Raw genomic sequence first — 23470 nt, forward strand, 5'->3', positions numbered from 1 at the left:
GAAAAAATAGTGACTATATACTCCAAATTTGGGGAACTATCTAATAAAGTTAGCAAAGTATCTACCGACAAGTTATTGTTTAGTTTATTCATGTAAAGCTTATCAATATGTTGAAAAAATCATCTAGCAGGAACTCATCAGTTCATGCAATATTCTTAAAGGGAGAAAGAGTCTCCCTGGCCCCAGTGTAGCTAATCTAGATCAGTGGCTATTTAATGACTAGCCAAACTCAGAATGAAGTGGGAGAGATCAACCACTGGACATTTAGGAAATACCAGGCCCAGTGGTGACAGCTGGGAAACAGGAGGAGGTTTGTGGGCTGTGCAGCTGGGGGAACCTTCAGCAAAATGAATAGGTAAGAGGAACAATTATAGCTGACAGATCAGAACAGCCTGCTCAGATAAGCTAAAAACGAGCCAGACCTTTGGGATCCTGACAATTCTGACAAGAAGTATGGAAAGGATAACCAATGGAACAATTTATTCATCCATAACTGTTAATTTGAGTCCACAGAGACTTGATATTTACATATAGATATTTTGTTATTTGTTTTCAGTGCTAGAAATCAAATCCAGGGCCTCATGCCTGCTAGGCATAATATATATTCTTAATTGACACAATAATTGTATATATTTATGGGGTGTAGTGTGACATTTCAATACACGTAGACAATGAATAATGATCAGATCAGGGTAACTGGCAACTTACCTCAGTCATAAATCATTTTTTCTAATGTCAGGAACATTCAAAATCCTATTTATTAGTTATTCTGAACTAGTCAATTAATTGTTGTCAGCTATAGGTATGCTACTGTGCTACAGAATATTAGAAGTTATTTCTTCTGTCAAACTTCACCCCTGCCCATTCACCATCCTCTGCCCACCCCCTCTCCTCTATACCCTTCTTCTTTCTAGAATGAAGACACATCTCCTTAGAGCTCAGAAACTCTTCTAAAGTCTAAGGTGGGAATAGTTTGTGCTTGCTAAGCATGACAAGAGTGTGGCAAAGATTTCAAAGACTATTCCCACTGCAATCCAACTTTGCCAAATCCTTTAGAAAAAATGCAAAGCAATTCTTGTGCTGATCACAACTCATTCTTATCCAGCACCCCACTTCCAACATCTTATATTTTTAATCTGGTAAGCTCAATTGTTGCTATTAAGTCAATTTAATTTCATTCTAAATGTTATATAATTCATTCTTTTCTTTTTTATTTAATGGATGGATGAAGTATTTAAATTTTAGTTTTAATAATATTTTACCAAGCATGTACACAAATGTTAAAAATAAATTTGCATGCTCCTGGCATACCAAGGTAATGTTACCAGAACTGGGAAATATCAGAGAGTAACTAGAATGAAGTTGAGAATAATATGAAGGAGGATCAGGTGTGCACCACTGTGCCTGGCTCAGTTTGGATCTTGAATGTCCTCCAAAGGCCTGTGTTGGCTTGATCCCAACCTATGGTGCTAATTGAGAGGTTGTAGAATCTCTAGAACGTAGGTACTGGGGGAGTAAAATTAAGTCATTGGGGGTGTACCCTCAAAAGATATATCGGGATCCCAGTCTCCTCTTCCTTCTCTCTTTTCACTTCCTGGCTACCATGGAGTGAACTGTTTACATCTCCATATTCTGCCACCATGATATGGTGCCCCATAATAGGCCCAAAAGCAATGGGTCAACTGACCATGGGTTGAAACTCCTAAAACTGTAAGCCAAACAAAACCTTCCCTTTTTAAGTTGCTTATCTCAGGTTTTTAGTATAAGAACAGGAGACTGACTAACACAGTTATTTCACTTTTCTTAAAGAGGATGGCTGTCCTTTCCCTGGATGGAAACTGGATGGCCTCCACAAAGCCGCAAAGCCATTCTTCTCCATCACCACGGAGACATCTTGGGTCTTTGACTTATTTGGCCTCCATTTCTGTGCCAGCATTTTCCTTCCTCATTTTTCCATCAATCCCCACAGCAGAACATTTTCCTTTCCCAGGGAGTTCCCATCCTGAATCACCCGTCTCTCCATCAGTTGTCAGTGAGAGTCTATTAAATGGCCAGTCTTGAAATCCTTCTGATGTTGACAAATAAAAATAAACTTGTGAAACAACTCCTGCACATTCAAGTCTCTCAGTTTCCTTTGCTTTTTCTCTGCTCCAGGGTTTGGCTATAGATGCAGACTGGGTTTCAGTGACAGATGGCAGAGGATAATCTTTCATTTTGCTATAAAATTAGACCTCACAGGGGCCTGAAAAAGACCTTTCTCTGCAAAATTGGTGGCTTTATATTTCCTTGCTTTTAACCAGGTGGAGAAAGCGCTTTTCTAATTTTTGAGATAGAAAGCATGTCTTTCCTTTTAGAATAACCCATCTTAGAAGACACTAAGAGGAGGCTGCTCTCTCTACTGTTTTATTTATGCTGCTGTGAGTGCTTCGTGCATTTTAATTAATGATGATTGGACTTGCTTGAGCCCAGCAATAAATAAGAAAATGGGGCTATTAAAGGTAATCCAATAAACAAACCCAAGAAGAGCTGTCTCCCGGTGTTTTTCATTGCTATTTTTAAAGAGGACAGAAGACTAAATGAAATACAATGCTGAAATTAATTTTTTAGGTTGATAAGCAAGGACTAAACATGAAGAAAAATGCCTTTTAAATCTTATACTGGCTAAGAAGTCACAGGTTTACATCCAGATGAAATATTCGTTGTATTCTATGAACAAGTTGGGCCAAAGGGGGTTATGATCTAATGAGTGGAGCACTCTTGTATTACATATCATACACAGAGAGAGGGACAATTCTGAAAACACATGACTCCCAACCTTGATCACTAGAGGGCAAAGACACCCAAAGACAAAAAGTATCAATAGGACAAATCCTGAATGTTTTGTGATCATAAAGAGAAAGTGAAGCCAGAATTAGACAGGCAGTCAGTATAGGTAGGTAAATCCAGTCAGGTCTGACCAAGGTGGCCAATTTTGAGTAAGTCCAGCAAACTGGAGACTGTCCCCTGAGGGACTGAAATGTTAATTCCTTCAGAGCCCTTCCACCACCCTTAAGGAGAACATGCCCCTGCTCCAACCTGTTGCCAAAGTAACCTGTCCCAGGAATTGCCCCTCCCTACAGGGAGCTATAAGGTTGTTAATGTGTCCTTGGCTGCTCCATCCTGCCCTTCCCCCTTCACCCCACCTGTTTCCCACCTGTGGGCCAGCCCACCGAGCATCCTTGGGCTCTGTACTTAGGAAGGAAAAAGATAAGAGGAAGAGGGCAGGAGAACAAAGGAAGCCTAGAACTTATCAAAAGGGCAGAACACCTCGCTTCTTGGGATACCTGTTGGGAAAAGTATAAACGGCAGCCATACCCCAGAGAAAAAATCCCAACATGGCGCCTAAGGACCTCTTCTTCCTACCTTCTTCTTTTCTGCAGTGGTGCAAAAAGTTCCCGCCCGTGTGAACTCTCCAGCTGGCGCCAATTTCAAATCTCGCTGGCGGGGAATCTTAGCCCCAATGAGAACTAATTCCTGGGCTCCGGAGCTGATATCTGGAAGAACTTGCCAATAAACGGGTTGCCTGCCATTTATCTAAGCCCTACCATCTCCCCCTTAGTTCTATATAAGCACACAGCTTTTTGCAATAAAATTGGAATTCTCCCGGCGAAGTGTCTTTGCTTGGGGAATTCTTTCAATACCAGAATACCAACTATGGCCCCCTTCTCCCTCACGGGAGAAATCTATATTACCCCTTTTTAAATAAACCCTGCTTTATATGCTTGTCTCAGAGTGCTCCTCTAATGTTCAAACTTCAACATGTGAGGAAGCAGGACTCGTCACTGATCATCAGCGGTATCAAAAGGACAGATGGTTACAAGTATGACGAGAGAGAGAGAGAGAGAGAGAGAGAGAGAGAGAGAGAGAGAGAGAGAGATCACAGAGTGAAGGGAACGTTAAGGGAAGAAAAAGTCTGGGCCTGATGTTTGGGCAAAGTCACCACATAAGAAAGTGAGATCCCTCACATTTGGGTTTGGGGGACAATTGTAAAAGAGCACTGCACTATATAAAGGAGAATGGGCCCCCCGTGTGGCTTAGAATAATAGTGCTGCCCATTGTCTTTTGTGTGGCTTTGCATAATGGTACCGATGGAGAACATGTACAGTAATACCAGGCGACCTGGATTCCATCAGAACGCTGAACAGAGGCAGGCCATTGCTGCACACATCAGCCATCTGTGTTAGTCAGCTTAGTGTTGCTGTGACCAAATTACCGAATAAGAACAACTGAGAGGAGAAAAAGTTTATTTGGGCTCATGATATTGATACCGCCAGTTATCAGTGACGAGTCCTGCTTCCCCATATGTTGAAGTTTGAACATTAGAGGAGCACTCTGAGACAAGCATATAAAGCAGGGTTTATTTAAAGAGGAGTAACATAAACTTCTCCCACTAGGGAGAAGGGGGCCATAGTTGGTATCCTGATGTCCCCAGACGTGAGGTGTTCTGCCCTTTTTATATGTCCTAGGCTTCCTTTGTTCTCCTGCCCTCTTCCTCTTATCTTTCTCCTTCCTGTGTTTGTGACTAGGCCCAGGAATATTCAGGAATGAATAGGCTGACCCACAAGTGGGAAACAGGTGGGCTGAAGGGGGAAGGGCAGGATGGTGCAGCTCAGGACACCTTAATTAACAACCTAATAGCTCCCTATAGGGAAGGGCAATTCCTGGGGCGGGTTACCTTGGCAACAGGTTGGAGCTGGGGCAGGTTCTTGATAAGGGTGGGGGAAGGGCTCTGAAGGAATTAACATTTCAATCCCTCAGGGAACAGTCTCCAACTTGCTGGACTCTCTCAAAATTGGCCTGACTCCATCTGACCTGACTCTATTTACCTATTTATACTGACTGCCTATCTAATTCTGGCTTTAATATCAGAGGTTCTGTCCATGGTGGGCCAATTTGATTGTTCTGGACTCAATGTGAGACTGCCTCATAATGCAAGGATTTGGAGGAGGAGAGCTGCTCTGTTCCTAGTGGCCAGGCAATAGAGAGAGAAAGGGGAGGGACTATGGGGAAGAAGAACCCTTCAGCCACATCCTTCCTGCCTGCAGTTATACTCAGTCCATTGAAACTAGGATGGACTGATCCAGTTACAGCTCTCAAAACCCAATCACTTCACTCTTGAACACTCCTCCATTAACACGGGAACTTCATATCCAAACCATAGCACCATCTCTCCCAAGATGCCGTCCTATACTGAAAGTCTGATTCCAGAGACTTATTTGTTTGATTTTTGTTGTTGTTGTTTGTTTTGTTTTTCTTTTACCTCTAGAAAAATACAGTGAAGAGGTACAATGAAGAATAACCTCTTGACATATGAAAACTCTGCTTTCTCACCCACACATCCTTCAGAGCAGGTAAAAATACAATGAGGAGGTATAATGAAGATTATAAATCTTTACATGTGTCCTTTGTTGGGAAAAGTATAAACGGCAGCCATACCCCAGAGAAAAAACCCCAACATGGCGCCTAAGCACCTCTTCTTCCTACCTTCTTCTTTTCTGCAGTGGCGCGAAAAGTTCCCGCCGGGGTGAACTCTCCCGCCGGCGCCAATTTCAAATCTCGCTGGCGGGGAACCTTAGCCCCAATGAGAACTAATTCCTGGGCTCCGGAGCTGATATCTGAAAGAACTTGCCAATAAACGGGTTGCCTGCCATTTATCTAAGCCCTACCATCTCCCCCTTAGTTCTATATAAGCACACAGCTTTTTGCAATAAAATTGGAATTCTCCCGGCGAAGTGTCTTTGCGTGGGGAATTCTTTCATCCTTGTCCACTCAACCCTCAGATCTTGGGAGTTTTCAGATAAATCATTTGGGATCTATAATATAATGGATCAATTTTGGTACGTATAAAATGGCCTTTGGGGTGCTCTTGTAATAACCTGCCTATCATTTCCCACATCACCACCTATCAAAGTAAAAAAAAAAAAAAATCCAAATAACTCATCTCAAAATTTGGAATCATCAAAGTAAGACTTGTCTGTCCTCAGATTTTTAAAAACTTTAGAAACCAGCAATAAAGGCAAGTGAACAGCAGTGCATACTAACCCAAGAGTGGAACATGATACCATGTCTCAATAAATAGATTAGAGAAAGACGATTCTTTTTTTTTTTTTTTTAAAGATGATTCTTGAAAGACAGAACTGCTGACCCTTGGGTTGCTCATGTAAAGTGCTTAACATCACATACATCCCATAATAAGTGGTTAATAAATCTTCACTAACAAAAAGAAGTCTTGGGAAGGACAGTTGCAAGGCAAGGATCAGGACAGTTGAGGATGGCCAAATATGGGGGGAAAAAAATTCCCAAAAGGTGACCATGCCATGTCAACTTCAAGGACACAGAGTGAAGTAAGAGAAGAACTGAATAGACCTCAAAATCTGGCAAATAACTTATTGGTGATTTTGGAGATGACAGTAGTTAGTAAGTCAGGCATAGTGGCAAGTGCTGCAGTCCCAGCTACTTGGGAGGCTGAGTTGGAGGATCACTCAGTCTAGGAGCCTGGGCAACATAGTGAGACTGTCTCAAACAGCCAAAACCAAAACAAAAAGCTGTAGTTAGTAGAGTTGCTAAGGCTGAAACCAGACTCCAGTGAGGGAAGGTAAAGAATGAAGGCTCACAGGGAAATTTTACAAGAAGGGGAAAGTAACAGTACAGATAAGGGTAAAGCTCTGTAGGTTGGGGTTGAACTCAACAGACTAAGTGTGTTTGTCTCCAAAGGAATAGAATCAATGGAATGTATGTATAATTATGAGCAGGGATATATTAGACTGGCTCACACTTTCAGAGGCTTGACAATCCTACAATGGCCATCTGTAGACTGGAGAGTCAAGATACCAGTAGCTGCTCAGTCCAAGAGTTGGAGCATCAGAACAAGAAGGGTCAATGCTGCAAGCCTATTCTGAGACTGAGAGCTTGGAAGCTCCCTGGAGAGTCACTGGGGCAAGTTTGCAATCCAAGGCTAAAGAATCTGCAGTTTGATGTCTGTGGGTAACGGCAGCAGCAGAAAATGCTCCTGCTCAAGAAGTGTCCAGCTCCGTGTGCATGCTCGCTTTATTCATTTTTTTGTTCCATATGGGCCCCCAGCCTATTGGATGGTGCTGTCAACACTCAAAGCAGGACTTTCCACTTCAGCTCACTGACCCTTGTGCCAGTCATTTCTGGAAACAGTCTCACAGATACATCTAGAAGTGTGCATTAGGAATTTTCCAGAAGTCTCTCAGTCCAGTCAAATTGACATTCAAAATTAACCATCACACTAAGGAAGCAGGTATTATGATAACTATGTAAAGACTCAGTGGATTAAATATTGGTTAGAAGGGCTAAGGCCTGTAGTTCTTCTATAAGATCAATCATGCATAGACTTGGGACTATTGAGGAACCAAAATCTAGATTCTGATTTCATGGTTCTGCAATGAATTCATACTTCAGCCTAGACAAGGAACTCTCTCTGAATCTCAATCCATCAATGAATGACATCAAATATAAAGAGTGAATAACACTGTATTTCATAACCATTATTATCAGAAAAGATTCATACATATTTAATCTATATCAAGTCAACGTAAAATACTTTTGAAAGTAAAAGTGATAGGAAACAGTGGTATGGAAGTGTTAAGTGTTTCAATGATTGCCACTATGGGTTACCTTCTACTAATGATATTGTACATTCTGGTTTTTAAAATTTCAGATGCTGGGACTCTGGGACCTGTTTAATACAAGAGTAAGAGAAAATTAGTATTCTTACCAGTGTGTCATCTTTGAAGCAAAGGAGTGATTTCAGAAATGAAGAGGTCACAGGAGAAGTAGCAGAATAATAATGCCTCAATAATCAGTGAAATTATATTGAGATAATGAATGCTTCTAGGAGACAGCAGGAGTGGGGGATGAGAGGAATTAAGTGATGAAAATGTCCCTAACTAGATTTTACTGTAGTGGGGTTATAAAATAACATGGATTAGTGAGGTTAGAATACAGAGTAACAGCTTAATTTTAATAATGTAAAATTTCTCTTCTCTGAAGTCATCTTTTATTTTGTAATTATTTTTAAAGGTGAGTTTGTGTGAGCTTTTGGCATTTTATTTTTATTCTTGCCAATTTATTTTGGGCCTAGATATAGCTTCTCAAATATTAATGAAGGGATAAAATTATTCCTAGTAAAAGAAGAATTCTTAAAAGGGAAGGAATGGTGGGGAGGTGAGAGGAAGGCAGTAAACTACATCCTTCACCTCAGGCTTTAGCATACATATTAATAGCTAATGTTCTGAGAATATTGAGTGCTAACCTGTGCCAGTGTTTTACGTGAATACAGCTTGAGAATTTCTAATCTGAAAATCAAGAATCTAAAATGCTCCAAACTTCAAAGCTACAAGTAGAAAATTCCACATCTGACCTCAAGTGACAGGTTGGAGTTAAAATGCAGGTGCACTTAAATTTACCTTCGTTCTATGCGTATAAAGTGTCCATGTAACGTAAACATAAATGAATTTCATGTTTAAATTTGGAATTCCATCCCCAAGATGTCTTACTACGAATATACAAATACTCCAGAATCTGAAATCTGTAACACTTCTGGTCCTAAACATTTGAATGAGAAATACTCAGCTTTATTGTCTCTGATCCTCACTTTGCAGAAGAGCAAATTAATTCTTGCCAGAATTGCCTAAGCTCCTCTTACAGCCTTCTAAACATTTTTTAGCCTGATTCTCCAAATGAGCCTTTTTGCAAATGAATCCCAAAGACATCTGAAACACATGGGCAGGTGTAGTCACAGCAATGACCTCACTTCTTGGTACCAGCTTTCTGGTAATCGTGAATTTACCATTGCCTTGACAAAATGCCTAACAGAAACACTTAAAAAGAGAAAGACTTATTTTTCCTCACAGTTGCAGAGATTTCATTCCATGCTTGCAAGTTCCCATAGATCTGGGCCTCTAGCAAGGCAGAACACCATGGCAGGAAGAGTGTGGTGGAGCAAAGCTGATTGTCTCATGGTGCCTTGGAAACAGAAAGAGAGAGGGGGGAAGGTGCTGGGGACACATTATACCCTTCAAGAGAATGCCTCCATGACCTACTTCCTCCCACTAGGCCTGCCTCCTACAGTTTCCACTGCTACCCAATAGCCCACTAAACTATTAATTCATCATTGAATTAATCCACTTATGAGGGCATAGCCTTCATGATTTAATCATCTCCCAAAGGCCCTATATCTGAACATTACTGCACTGGGGACCAAGCCTTCATCAAATGATCTTTTTGGGGGACATTTGAAAGGAGGCATTCAGACATTGCTTAGCACTATGTAATCAGTGCAGGCAAAAATGGTTTTGAGTTCAGATCCATTCTCCTCCTCTTACCCTCTATGTCACTGTGGACCTGACACTGAACTCTGCAAGTCTCGAAATTTATGAGCTTTTTCCAGACTTTATTGAGCATCTACTGTATGTATGTTTTTTGTGCTAACCACTAAGAGCACATAAACCAATGAGATATAGTGAATCTGCGCCCCATGATGAAATGGGAGCGAAGACTTCAGCCTTGAGGCCAATTAACTGATTGAAGCAGAGACTCAACAGTATGTAATATGTAGTAGCATTCAATTAACATCCATTTCCTTCTCCTTTCCTTTCTTCTCCACCCCTCTCCCCAAATCTTTGGAAAATTAGTTCCTTGAATGCCAAGGGAGGGTCTGAGGAAACCCATGTTGGCTTGGGTGTTAAGCGCTAGTACTGGCTTGGAATATGCTTCACTTTGGCTCTTTTGCATGCTTCTTTCTCTCCTGCTTTGATTCTGATTGGTTTCTGGGGAATTCTTGACTTCAAGAGACTGTGTTGTCCTTTTCCTTTCTTGATTCTTTGTGGTACAACCTGAGCAATTTCCTCAAGAAAATCTTCCAGTTCGCTAATTCTCCCTTTAGATGTGTCCAATCTTCTGTATGATTCAAACATTGTAGATTCCCAGTGTTCTTGAATGGGCTTCACATGTGTTCAGGCTGATTCTGGAGGCACCACTGGTCCTTTTCTTACTCGAGAAGTACAAAGATCTTATTGGAGTCAGACTCAAATCTAATTCAAGATGAGAAAACACTCCTCTGACTAGGTTAGAAAACTTCTAGTGACTGTTTGGAAGATGGGCCAGAGATATTGGGGAAGCAGAGACTCTACTGATGTACTTGCTGGGGGACTAGACTAAATTACTAAATATATTTAATCAGCCTGTTTGAATATCTGTGTCTGTTGCAACTGTATCTTAAATAGATACCTAGGAGGTGATGACACAACACATGTGTGAATCTGACCCAAGTGCAATGTTTCTGGGGAATGAGGACTTTGGAACCAGGGTGTGAAAGAAGGACATCAGCAGACTGGCTTAATTTCCCTGAATCTCATTTTTCTCGTCTGCAAAATGCAAACAAGAATACCCAGCTCCCAGTGTGTCCTTGATCGATGTCTGGCTTTCCATTTTATGCTACTCCATCCATCACTCGGATGATGCACCTGGTCCTTCCTGTACCTGTATCCCTCTGAGCTAATTTATGCCCAGGACCTTTGTCCTTGCTATTTCCTCTGCCTAGAACACACTTTCTCAAATCCTATCAGGGCTGGATGCTCTTGCTCAGTTCATTCTTATAGACAGTAAGTTAGACCCTGTTTTCTGTTCTTTCTGCCACTTTCTGCCTTTTGATTGGAGTGTTTAATGCATTTTCACTTAAAGCAATTCCTGATAAGGGAAAATTGGCTTCTGTCATTTTATTCTTTGTTTTCTATATGTCTTCTAACTTTTTTGTCCCTCATTTTCTACAGGATTATCTTCCTTTCTATTTAGTTGATTTTTGTAGTGAAACATTTTAATTCCCATTCCTTTCATTTTGGATATGTTCTATAGCTATTTCATTATGGTTCCTCGGGGATTCCCTGTAATATATGAAAGTGACACCACTCTGATGTGAATCTATAGCAGTCTAACTTCAGTAACATATGAAATGCTGATCCTATTTATCTTCTACCCCAATCCAACCTATGTCACAAAGTTGCATGTATATGTATTGTGTGTTCAATACCATAGACTAAAAATTGGTGGGGTTTTGTTTGTTTTGTTTTTCTCCATTAATCTCAGCAGCACTAGCTTTTATAATTGCCATGAATTTGCCTTATCAGGGCTTGCTCTTTTCTTTATCCAGATCTGAATTCTTGTCTAATGTTCTTCAGTTCAACCTTAGGGACTCCCCTCATGCAGGGCAAGTCTAGTGTGGACCAACTCCCTCAGCTCATCTTTATCAGGTACTTTGAATATATGTGTCCCTTTAAAATTCCTGTCGAAACTTTAACCCGAATGCAACAGTATAGACAGATGTGGTGCCTTCAGGAGACAGTTAGGCCATAAAGCTTCATTTTCATGGATATAAGATGTGTACTTTAAGAAAAAAGCTTTTGTCTAGTATGTACAAGGCCCTGATTCAATCCCCAGCACCTCCACGCCCCCCCCCCCCCCCTCCACAAAAGTACATCTACAAGCTGGGCACAGTGGCATTCACCTGTAATCCTAGCTACTTGGGACACTGAGCCAGGAGAATCACATGCTCGAGGCTATCCTTGAGCCTCTTAGTGAGACCTGGCCTCAAAATAAGAATTGCTGGAGATATCATTTCGTGGCAGAGCACTTGTCTAGCATGCTCAAGGCCCTGGTTTTAACTTCAAGTAGAGAAATAAAATAAAAGAACATGGCTTGAGGTAGTGAATTTAGCACTTCTGTCTCTTCTACCTTGTTAGGACACAGCAGCAAAATGCTACATTTGGAGAATGCCTTGCCCCTGGACTTGCTTCTTTTCAGAACTGTGTGTAGTTAATTTCTGTTGTTGATAAAATAATCCAGCACAGTGTTACACTAGCACCAAGGGACCAAGGCATCTGGGAATGGCCATTTCTCTCTCCTATAAAAAGGTCACTTTTTCAGGCAATAGGATTCTTGGCTGATAGTTTTTTTTTCCTTCATCACTTTGACTCTATCAACCCACTGCTTTTTGGGTTCCAGGGTTTCTGATGAGAAATCTGATGAGCACCATATGTGGAAATTATGATGAAAGCTCCTTACCTCTGAGCCTCATAGATGTCAATAATGTGCCATATAGTGACTTCAGGAATAGAACGTTTTGTTACAGTATCATAATGTGAGTGAAGTGCTACCATCTTTTTGACACCAACAATTCCAAGTTGAAAGAAAAAAGAATTGAATACTTGATGGTAGATATGATGATGAGCCCTTTAAAAGCTAAAAGTTATTATTGATTTTCAAACTCAAAATGAGTTGAAGCTTCCTACAGATTTTAATTTCTAAACAAGTAAATATCAGTCTGTATAATTCACTGAAGCCAAAAACTTCTGAAGTCTTTTCTTATTTTTATTATTAAAGTGGAAAAGGAGCCAGGAACAGTGGTGCATGCCTGTAATCCCAGGGGCTCAGGAAGCTGAGACAGGAGGACTGCAAGTTCAAGGCCAGTCTCAGCAACTTAGCAAGGCCCTGTCTCAAAATAAAAAATAAAAAGGCCTGGGAATGTCATTCAGTGATAAAGCATCCCTGGGTTTAATCCCCAGTAGCAATAAAAATAAAAATAAAATGGAAAATATCCTGGAGGCCAAAAAGGGAGACAACCACTGTGGGTTACATTCAACTATGACTGGGCATTTCTTGCTCTGATGTCCCAAGGAGCCAGTGTGAGGGAGTTTCAAATACTGCTTATGTAAGGCCCTGGTTTCTTCTATTTTTGTTGTTGTTGTTTGTTTGTCCACAGTATAAAGCGAGGTTGATTGGTGACCCGCAGGACTCAGATGAGTTAACTCATTTGATTCTTGGGTGATTTTGGTATTTGAATTTGGTTTATCAATTATGAGTTTATTTTTTGACTTCAGCTTTTTATTTTGTTTGGGGGTTTTTATTTTTGTTATTACTAATTTTTTTAGCTAGCATCCTAAGTTTCTGTTGCTGCTTAGGATGTATAGTGGGAGTGGTCAGAGCAGTGAGGTTGTAACAGTGTGGCAGGGCCTCTCAGCTGGTTCTTCCCATGAGAGTACACTCACAAACCATTATAGTGTCCTGAGGGACTCTGAGCAGAGCAGCTTTGCCAGGTGAAACTGGCCTGTCAGATCCTCACCAGGACAGAGGTGGCCATGAAGTCCTGCCAAAGGTGGAGCAGAACTTCCCATCGTCACATCTGAAGTGGACATAATGGAGACTGTGGGACACCCAACTATGATCCAACTGTTCCATGTCATTGAATCCACTGAAAACATCTGCTTCAGAATGGAGCATGCTGGTGGGGGCAGCTACTGCACCACACCTTGGAGGCTGGTAAGATGCATGAGGAGGAGCCCATGAGAATGTTCAGGTAGTTCACATTCACCATGCACTATTGCCATGAGAGGGACATCGTGCACAGAGATCTGAAGCTGGCAAACATCTGGTGGACACAAAAGAAACATTAAGCTCTAAGACTTCAGTCCAGGTGGTAAGTCCATGACTGGGCAGAAGCTGGACATGTTCTCTAGAACTCTCCTACATTGTGCCCCAGAAATCTTCTGGCAGGAAGAATACAATGTCCCATGGTGAATGTCAACAGCCCGAGTGTCATTCTGTACTTTATGGTCACACAGTGTCTCCATTTGAAGGGAACCACCTCTTTTCAGCTAAAGGAGCAGGTCTTGCATGCAAAGGATGACATTCCCTCTCATATGTCCACTCAAATGCAAATTGTCATCAGCCAGTTACCTACTGTGAAACGCACACAGAGGCCCATGGTAGCCCAAATCATGGGACACCATGATTGGACCAGGGTGAGCAGTATTTACTGACTCATTCAAACCAGCCATTTCTCAACCATCTGGACCGCTCAATGAAGATCATGTTTAGCTTAGGTTATGACCTACATGACACCTGGGTAACTTTGGTAAACAGAAAACCAGTGAGGTGACAGCTGCTTATCTGATGCTCCAGCACCAGAACCCAGGAAGCAGGCTGCGTGTCCCAAGCTAAGCTCGTGCATCCAGAGGTTGGGCCTTACCTGCCCCCATGCGGATTCTCCTGTCTTTCCTCTCTCCCAGGAGGAGCCCCAGTGAGCCTGCCCTTCACACAGCTCCCTTCTTGTCCACAGTCATCAGCTGCCTGAGGAGGACAAGCTGTCAGGACAAAAAGGCAGAAGAGCCAGACTGCCTGCCATTCTTCTCTGCCACCTTCAGGCAAGGACTCCACTCCCAGTATGGCCCCCAGGATGTCCCTAACCTACCCCAGCTCCTGACAATCATCAGTAGGTGGGATGCAGAAAGTAGCAAGTCCCCCCAGGTTACCTTATCAGAAGAAAGCTCCCTCTCCATGGGAAAGCCCCATGGTGAGGCTGCAGCCTGTACCCAGGACAACACTAAGGGCTGGAAGGGGGTAACTAGGAGGATTGCCACCTGCACTCTATGAAAATGTTACTGCACACCATCTTGCTGCGTGCTGGCCCAAAATACAGCCCCCAGATTCAGAAACAAAGTGGTTCCAAGGAAATTGAACAGCTGAGACACAGAAACAAGTAGATAGAGCATTCTAGCATTTTATTTCTTATTTTTAATATTTTTTTGTAGTTGTAGAGGATAGAATACCTTTAATTTATTTATTTATCTTTTTTTGTGGTGCTGAGAATCAAACCCAGGGCCCCACATGTGCTAGGCAAGCACTCTAACCACTGAGCTACGACCCCAGCCCCATCATTTAATTTTATATATGCTTTTATTAATGTCATTTTCAGTTAACACAGCATGACTATATACATTTATGAGGTACAATGTGATGTTTAGATCATTAAGTCCATTTCGCATGTCTCTGTACATTTTAAGCGTACAGAGGACCCAAGCTCTGGATCCTGATGTCACAGTGTGGATGGTGGCCAGGCTTGGATGCAAACAGCTGCAGGAGGCAGTGTACACACAGCCTTAGTCTTCTTCACATGGATTCCTGTCATGAGGGCATCGGTGCTGTCATGGCCCCCCCTTCCCCTATCTGGGAGAGACATCAGAGACCTTTTCCTGGGATACTTTCTGCCTTCCCTGCTCTTCTCTGTCCTTTCTCCCAGGTCTGTGATAGCAGAGATGGTTCTTAATAAATTTCTGTTTTTCATAACCCTTATAATAAAATTTATGTTCCTGAAAGATGCAAAGAGAGAGAGAACCATGGCTCCAAGAGGTTGATTTCCCCGGTTGCACAATGCCAGAACATTCACACCTAGGGCCAGGCACATGACCATGGTACCTTGCTTCTCTAGAGTACCACACGCCTGCCGACCACTTTGTATGGCGGTACTTGGTCCACAGAGACTTTTCCCATGGAAGGGTCTCCAGGGCCAGTGGCCACTTTGCTCTCCATGACTCATCCAGCAGCCAGCAGTCCATTGTGTTTCCTCTTCACTATTTTCCTTATTGGAAAGTAGAAACTGTGGTCACTAAGTGCTTTCAAATGGAATTGCTCAGGAAAACAGACTTTCATGAAAGTCACAGCCCTTAAAAAAAGCTAACAAAAACTCACTTGCCCTTAGAAATCAGAGAGGATGGAGGATAGGAGAGCAAAAGATCAAGAGAGAGAGAGAATAAGGGTGAGATGCTGTTGTTGTGACCTGAGCAGCAAACTGCAATATCCTTGATCACCAAGAATAGGCTGCTGGATAAAAGAGAATAAAATCATGGCATTTGCAAGTAAATGGATGCAGTTGGAGAAGGTAATGCTAAGTCAAGTTAGCCAATCCCAAAAAACCAAATGCCAAATGTTTTCTCTGACAATAAGGAGGCTGATTCATAGTGGGGTAGGGAGGGGGAGCATGGGAGGAATAGACAAACTCTAGATAGGGCAAAGGAGTGAAAGGGTAAGGGAGGGGGTATGGGGGTAGAAAATATGGTGGAATGGAATGGACACCATTATCCAAAGTACATGTATGTACACAAATTGGTGTGAATATACTTTGTATACAACCAGAGATATGAAAAATTGTGCTCTATTATGTGTAATAAGAATTCTAATTCATTCTGCTGTCATATATAAATCAAAAAATTAATTTAAAAAATAGGCTGCTGGGATAGAAGAAATTCAGATGGCTTGAGTTCAATTCTGATTCCACCACTTACTTGATAAGTGCATCTTTGTGCAAAGTTATTCAACTTCTCTGGACATCAGTTTCCTCATCTGTGCCAGGAATAATAACAGATTCATAAGATTGCTACAAATTTAGTATAATAAATCATGGAAAGCAGTACATAATAAATGCTAAATTAACATTAGGTAGTAACTAAATTAAAGCAATTTGGGGAAGTGGTAGGTTGAACATTGAATCAGCTGCCTTGGGCTACTGTACCAATTATCACAAACTGAGCATCTTAAAACAATAAAGATACATTCTGCCACAGTTCTGGAGCTGAGAAGTCTGAAATCAAGGTGTTGCTAGCACCATGCTCTGGAGGCTTCCCGCTTTCCAGGAGAATCCTTCCTTGCCTGTACCTGAGCTGGTGACTACCAGCTTTCCATGCGGCTATGTCATTCCCATCAGTGCCTCCATTTCCATATGACCTTCTCTGTGTATCTTCTTCTTTTTCTTCCAAGCACACTTGTCATTGGATTTAGGACACACCTGGGTAATCCAGGATGATCTCACCTCAAGATTCTTAATTACATCTACAAAGACACTTTTTTCTGAACGAGGTCACATTCACAAGGTCTGGGTATCAGAACATGGACATATCTTTTTAGAGGCTGGCATTCAACCTACCACAGGTATTAAGCACATCTTTCCACTTCTATTTTAACTATTTTCATTCCACTCTTGGCTGGGAACCCCATGTCCTTGGGCTGTTTTCTAAATACGGATAGTTTTTCCTTGGCTCAAAAAATATTTATGAATGCCCACTGTGCATTAGGCTCAGTGCCATGGAGGATATAAAAATAAAACCTCGTGGACCACTAACTAATGCAAGACTGAAATGATGGAGGCCACCAGAGAAGTACAAATGAAGGCCTTCAGGGATCACTTGAAAAGGAAGGTAGTAGCCAAACCAGGTGATGGGAACAAATGGACATGTAGGAATTGGAAAATAACATTCAAAAACAAGAATGACAGGAGCAAAAGTAGAGCCGTGGGAAGGCATGGGGTATGCATTGAAAATAGGAAACTGTTCTTGTTTAAAAACGGGCCAGCCAACAGTGACCTGTCTAGTCCATCATCTGTTTTTGTGTACCTCAAACTAAAAATAGTCTTGTACTTTTCAAATGGCTTGTGGGGAAACAAATGTTGAAAAATAATTTGCGGCATGTGAAAAATCATCTGAGATTTAAGTTTCAAGGTAACTAAAGTTTTCTCGAAACACAGCCACCCTGATCGTTTCCATGTTGCACATGGCAGCATTCATACAACAGAGACAAAGCTGAGGGATTGCAACAGTCAGCACTGGCTGAAGAGCCTAAAATACTGACAGAAAAGTCTGCCAGCTCCTGCTTTAGAAAAAGCCCAAGGAGCATAAAGAAAAATAGTGGAAGAAGATGTACCTTGCTAACCAACCCAGGTTGTTGACTTTGCCTAGCTTTTCCATCCATCTAGGTTTACCTGTTCTAAAAATCTCACCTTTACAAGGCCTTATTTGGTTATTTGCTAGGTAACCTGATAGCTAATTTTGCAATCCTCTTTAAGCTGTGATTGGATCATGATGTTGAATGTACAACTTGTTACTCCTCCTCGGTAACATATTTATCATTTAGGAGAACCCAAGCCAAAGAATTGCATGCCTGTGGTGTGGTTCAGAAGATAGTTGCAAAGATGAGCCTTTTTATCACCTTCCTTGTCTCACTGTATAGGCAGTCGATATTTCTGCCTACCAGAAACAAACCTAGTTGGTTGTTAGTTTTGTTATTACTCTTTCAATTAGTTAATAGGGAGTCATGTACCCAGGAGAGAGGGGAGGACTGGCAGGAATTCCCTTACAATAATTGCCAACCACTGAGAGCGGAGACTCTATGCACCCTTTAGCTAACAAAGCGGCTCTGGGTAGTCACCATTAAGATGGAGATTTTTTTCATGAAGGACAGAACAGCTACCTAATGGATTGGAGCTGAAGTTAGAAATTCTGTATGATCTCAAACTTTAGGAAAGGGAAGAGCTGCCAAGGGGAGCAGGTTAAAATGCACATTCTCTGGTCTCACACCCAGAGAATCTATGGGTCTCCAGCAGAATTCAGGAGTTCAAAAAGAGGAGGGAAAAGATGGGTCCAAACTGTACCCCAAAAAGCATTCATGATATTTTTTGTTCTTTACTTGCTCCAAGGGTTTCCGGGTTGTTAAAATAATAGACAATATAAGTAGGCAGGAGCATCATTTTGAATTTTTTAAACATTTTCTCATTCTATTTAAATTTATTCCTAGAGCGTAAACATGAACCAGACCCTAGTCTAAATAAGAAATGATCTGAGAGAAGATCTGGTTCTTTCAAATCAGAGTAAAATGGAAATTAGAAAGGGAACTCTGGATAGAAGGCAACTGATTCCAATAATTTTTCTGTCCCTGGTATAGGACTGGGGAACAAGAGTGAGCCTACCACCAGTAGAACCATCGTGTTCCTTCTCCATTTCCTATTAAGGGAAACATTAAAATTTATGAAGTTTCCTTCTAGTAGTGAAAAGGAATTCTCTTCATTGGCATTGGTTCATTTTTCTGGAGATTTCTTTTCCATATGTTATGCTTGAATTGTGTCTCCTCCAAATTTATAACAGAGACCTATCTTCCAGTACTAAAGAATGTCACTGTATTTGGGAACAGGGATCTGGTTGTCGGGTGAACTCTAATCCAATATGACTGTTGTCCTAATAAGAAGAGGAAATCAGGACACAGACATACACAGAGAGCACCACGAGAGACACAGGGAGAAGACAACCATCTATGTCTGGAGCGAGATCCCAAATGAACCAAACCTGTGGCCCCTTGATCTTGGCCTTCTAACCTCTACAACTGTGGAAAAATAAATTTCTGCTGCCCAAGGCACCCAGTCTGTGGGACTCTGTTATGGCAGCCCTAACAAACTAATATGCCACACATCAGGTTTTATATATGAGTGGAGCTAGCATGTCTTTTCTTGGCCTGATTAAATACCCTCTCCCCCCACATGCATTTCATTTTGCTTGCTGACTGTACCAATACTGAGGTTTTTGTTTGTTTATTTAAAATATCTGTTTTTAAAGGTTTCTATCCATTAGTTTAGCAATTGTACCTCCAGGAATTTTCTATAAAAAGGAAATTGTCATACAAAAGTATAAAGCTTCATGCATAAAGCTTTGCAACCCACCAATACATCTCATTTTTCCAATTAAAAAATGACATATTACATTACTTTTATGTAAACCCCAAATACTAAATGTCAGGTGAAATTTTTTTAATAATTTGAAAATTGGTAAGTAAAAAAGGAGACCCCCCCTTACATTTATTCAGAATCCCACTCCTTGGAGATAACTATGAGTGTATCATGCACATATGGTTATAAAAATAAACACACTTACCCATGTATTTCTGAAAATAGAAAGGGAAGAGCAGTTATTTCCAATATTGAAAATTTTCTCACTATATCATGAACATTTTCCTGTGTTTATTCACTTTCCCTGTTTATTCAGGTTAATGCCACATAACTCCCACATCAACCTGTAGGAACACTACCTCTCCTTCCCTTACTCTGCTAATGGCCTTTTGCAAGCAAATCCAGTGGGTTTGCCTCTCAGTGAGTGAAAAGCCCATCAGCACAACCAGGAGATAAGAGAGCAAAGAGAAGTTTATTGCTTCCCCAAGTAAGGAGAGCACTGGGGATCATTCTGGAAGCAGTGTGTCCCCAGCAAACAAAGCAAGGGGTTTTTATTTGAGAAACACAAACATATTCACGTGGGATGGATTCATCATCACATGTAGAGGCAAGCACGTTCTTGAGCATCCCCAGTTCACCATCCTGCCTTCCTAAGCATCACATGTTCAAAAAAAAAAAAAAAAAGCAGTTAGAAATGCCCCTTGGTGGAGAATATAGTATTATAATGAGCAAAGTTCACATCTAGGTCACCTAGAGGGGTGGGGCAGGAAGCAAGGTTAGTTGGTACAGAGTTCACGGCTAGGTTGCCTTGTAAGTGTCTCTGGTGGGGCTTATCTGTAACAAAACACAACTTTAGAGGTAAGCTTATGGTTATTTAAAGGTTATTAAGAATGATGGCACTAGAGTCAACTGTCTGGGTTTGAGTCCCTGTGTAGTTGCTGTTGTAATAAATGACCACACACTCAGTAGCTCATAACAACACAAATTTATTGAAGTAGCACTCTAATGGCCGAGAGTCCTACAATTGGCCTAGTGTGTAGCTCAGTGGTAGAGCACCTGGCCTAGTGCACGCAAGGCTCTGGGTTCTACACGTAGCACTACAGAAAAAGAGAAGGAGCAAGAAAGGAAGAAAAAAATCCTGAAGTCAAGAAGTGTTCCTTCTGGAAGCTCCAGAGAGTCAGTTTCCTAGCCTTTTCCAGAATCTAGAGGCTGCCTACATTCCTTGGCTCATGGCCCCTTTCTTATTGCTCAATGTCTACAGCATAGCCTCTGTCCCTGTCTCTCTTTCTGCTTTCATCATCTTATCTCTGTCTCTGACCCTGACCTTGGTGTTTCCATCTTATTGATAGTGAGATGTGGAAAGGTGTGAGTTCTTTGTCTCAGGGATATGAAGAATAAGACCCATGGACAACAGAGGGGTAGAACAAAGTAACCATTTATTTTTGAAACAGAAAGGAAAGTGAGCTCCCACAGGAGAAGAGTCCTGAGTGGGTTGCAGCAGAACTGCTGCTGTCTAGGGGTTTATATGGTGTTGCTGGGGGTGACCTTTAAAGCTATTGGCTAATGACTTTTAGAGAAGGGAGTTTCTTTGTCTAATCAGAGTGAGACACTCAGTGATCATGTGCCTCCTGCCCAAACATAATGTTGATTATATGCTTGGTCACATGTTGTATGGCTCATCAGACACTTTGTACATGGAATTGTTGCAATCAAGGTTCCCACCCTGTCTGCCTACCATATTTCTGATTCCTGCTCTCAATGGCATTGGGCAGACTCTGATCATTCAGGATAATATTCTCATCTTAAAACCCCTAACTTAATTACATCTACAAAGTCCCTTTTTCCATGTAAGATAATTTTCCATGTTACCATTTTTATAAGTGATTTTCATGTAAGGTAATATTTACAAATTCTGAGGATTAAGAGGTAGATGTCTTGGGGTGCCATTATTCCACATACCACATCTGGAAATGCCATCTTGTTAGCAAATTATGCCTCATCTCAACACCTACTGAAAAGGACAGAGTGATGGTCCCTACTCAGGAAGTTGCTATGACGATCTGGTGAGTCCATACACGGGAGTGGTACTTGGAACATAGTATATGTGCAGGAGTGTTAAAACTATGTAGTTATCTGCTTGCCTTGTTTGCCCTATACTAAACTGCTAGTTCCTTGAAGAAAAACAAATAGAATTTTATATATTTGTATATTTCAGGGCTTGGCACCAGGTCTGGGACATAATAGGTACTCAATATATGTTCGTCAAATTGAATTGTTCCAGTTAAGAGACTACTATTTGCACAGTAAAAAAAGGACAGATAATTGGAATATTATATATTATGCTGTCAAATAATTTTTAAAAAGCAAAATAAAATATGCCTATACAATCACAGCCATTTTAACAATACAGAACTAACAACTATGCTTAAATAGATGGACCTGGAAGAAATATGTCTAAACATTAACACTTTAATAACAGTGGTCTTAGACTGGCAAAATGATGGGGGGCGGTTTCCTCCCATTTTTTGCTTTTGGATTTTCTCTAATGAGCATATTTATTTATTAAATGTAATATTTTTTATATTTTATTTTCACATACCCATATTGCTCCTGTTAGAAATACCAAGGTGCTTCAAGAAATCAAACATGTATTCAAAAGTGGGTAAGAAAGGCAAAATTTTACTTCTGGCAGAGGGGCATGCTACTGGAACCTGGCTAGCAAGCACACCTAGGCAGGCAGCCCCTGGTTTATATACCTAAGGCAGCATTGCCTTTTGTCCTGATTGGAGGACTCAGGGGTACAATTTACATGACTGGCCAATTTTAAATTTAAGGCAGGCAAAAGGGAAGGGCTATAATTAAAATGACTACACTTAGATCCAATTAAGGCTGAATACTATATTCTGAAAATGGACCACCAGACTTTCTATTTCTCACACTCTTGTTCACTAAACATGAGAGGCGGCATGATGCATTGAGTCAACTCAGGCTCTGACTTACTGTCTGGGTTACAGTTTTGAGTCTAGCACTTATATGCTGGGTAAACTGAGGCCAGCCGCTATTGTGGATGCTTTTGTCATTTTCTGGGCTGCAGTGGGGGCCAGGAGGGTAAATGCACACAAAGTGCCCAGCATGTCATGTGGCAAACATGGGCACTGAATATGCATTAGCCATATTTATCATGGTTATTATTGCTAAGAGGTTAATGCTGTTGAACAATCGTATGAAGAGTTACAAAGAGACATTTATTTGGAAAAAGAAATACAAAATTGGAAATAAGGTCAACTGCTTGGATCATGAATTATTTCATTTTCAACTCTTTTCAAGTACGAATAAACCCAATCTGATAATACAAAGGCATTTTTCAAATATTCTGTTTTTAGCAATGGAATTTCCCCTCCTCCCCCCCAAATCTCTTGTAAATCCCCCAGATATAAAACAGATCAAAACAACTGCTCTGGTAAAAATAGGGGTCAGGCCATGTGTTCTGAGCACCACGTCATCCTCACAGATCTGAAGCTTCTCAGAGAATAATCTGGAAAATACTGTCTGTATACAAACCTAAGTGGTTCAGGAATTGAAAATGTCCCAACTTCTTGGAACAGGGACACTGTGTTGCTAGCACCCTATGGTGGTTTGAGGCAGCAGTCAGCAGAGAAGGGCGCATGAGGAGCAGCTTTATCCAAGCTCCTAAACGACTGGGTGCAGTGTTTGTACACATCTCCACCCTGTTCCTCAGGAGCTATGACCTTATTGGAGCTGGAACTGCACAAAGGGATTGTCCTCCAATGCTTGGGCCTCTTGACGACCCCTCTGTTTACCCATCCCTCAGCAGGTGGCAGCTGCACAGTCAGTCCCTTTTGATTTCCATGGCTCAGGAGTAGTGAGTTAAGACCTGAGCTAAATAAACATATCATTTGGCACTGGCAGGATTCCTGATAGCCCGGGCCAGGCGAGGTTTAAGGAGGATTAGGTTTAGATTAGGAGAGGGATGGAGTTATTCACACCCCCACTGCACCCCCTCTGTAGTTTCTTAAGTGTCTTAGGGTTTTGTAAGAGGAGAGTGGACAGACAGCCTCAGCTCCAGTT

The sequence above is a fragment of the Marmota flaviventris genome, chromosome 13 (genome assembly GCF_047511675.1).
Source record: "Marmota flaviventris isolate mMarFla1 chromosome 13, mMarFla1.hap1, whole genome shotgun sequence".
In the NCBI taxonomy this organism is placed as follows: Eukaryota; Metazoa; Chordata; class Mammalia; order Rodentia; family Sciuridae; genus Marmota; species Marmota flaviventris.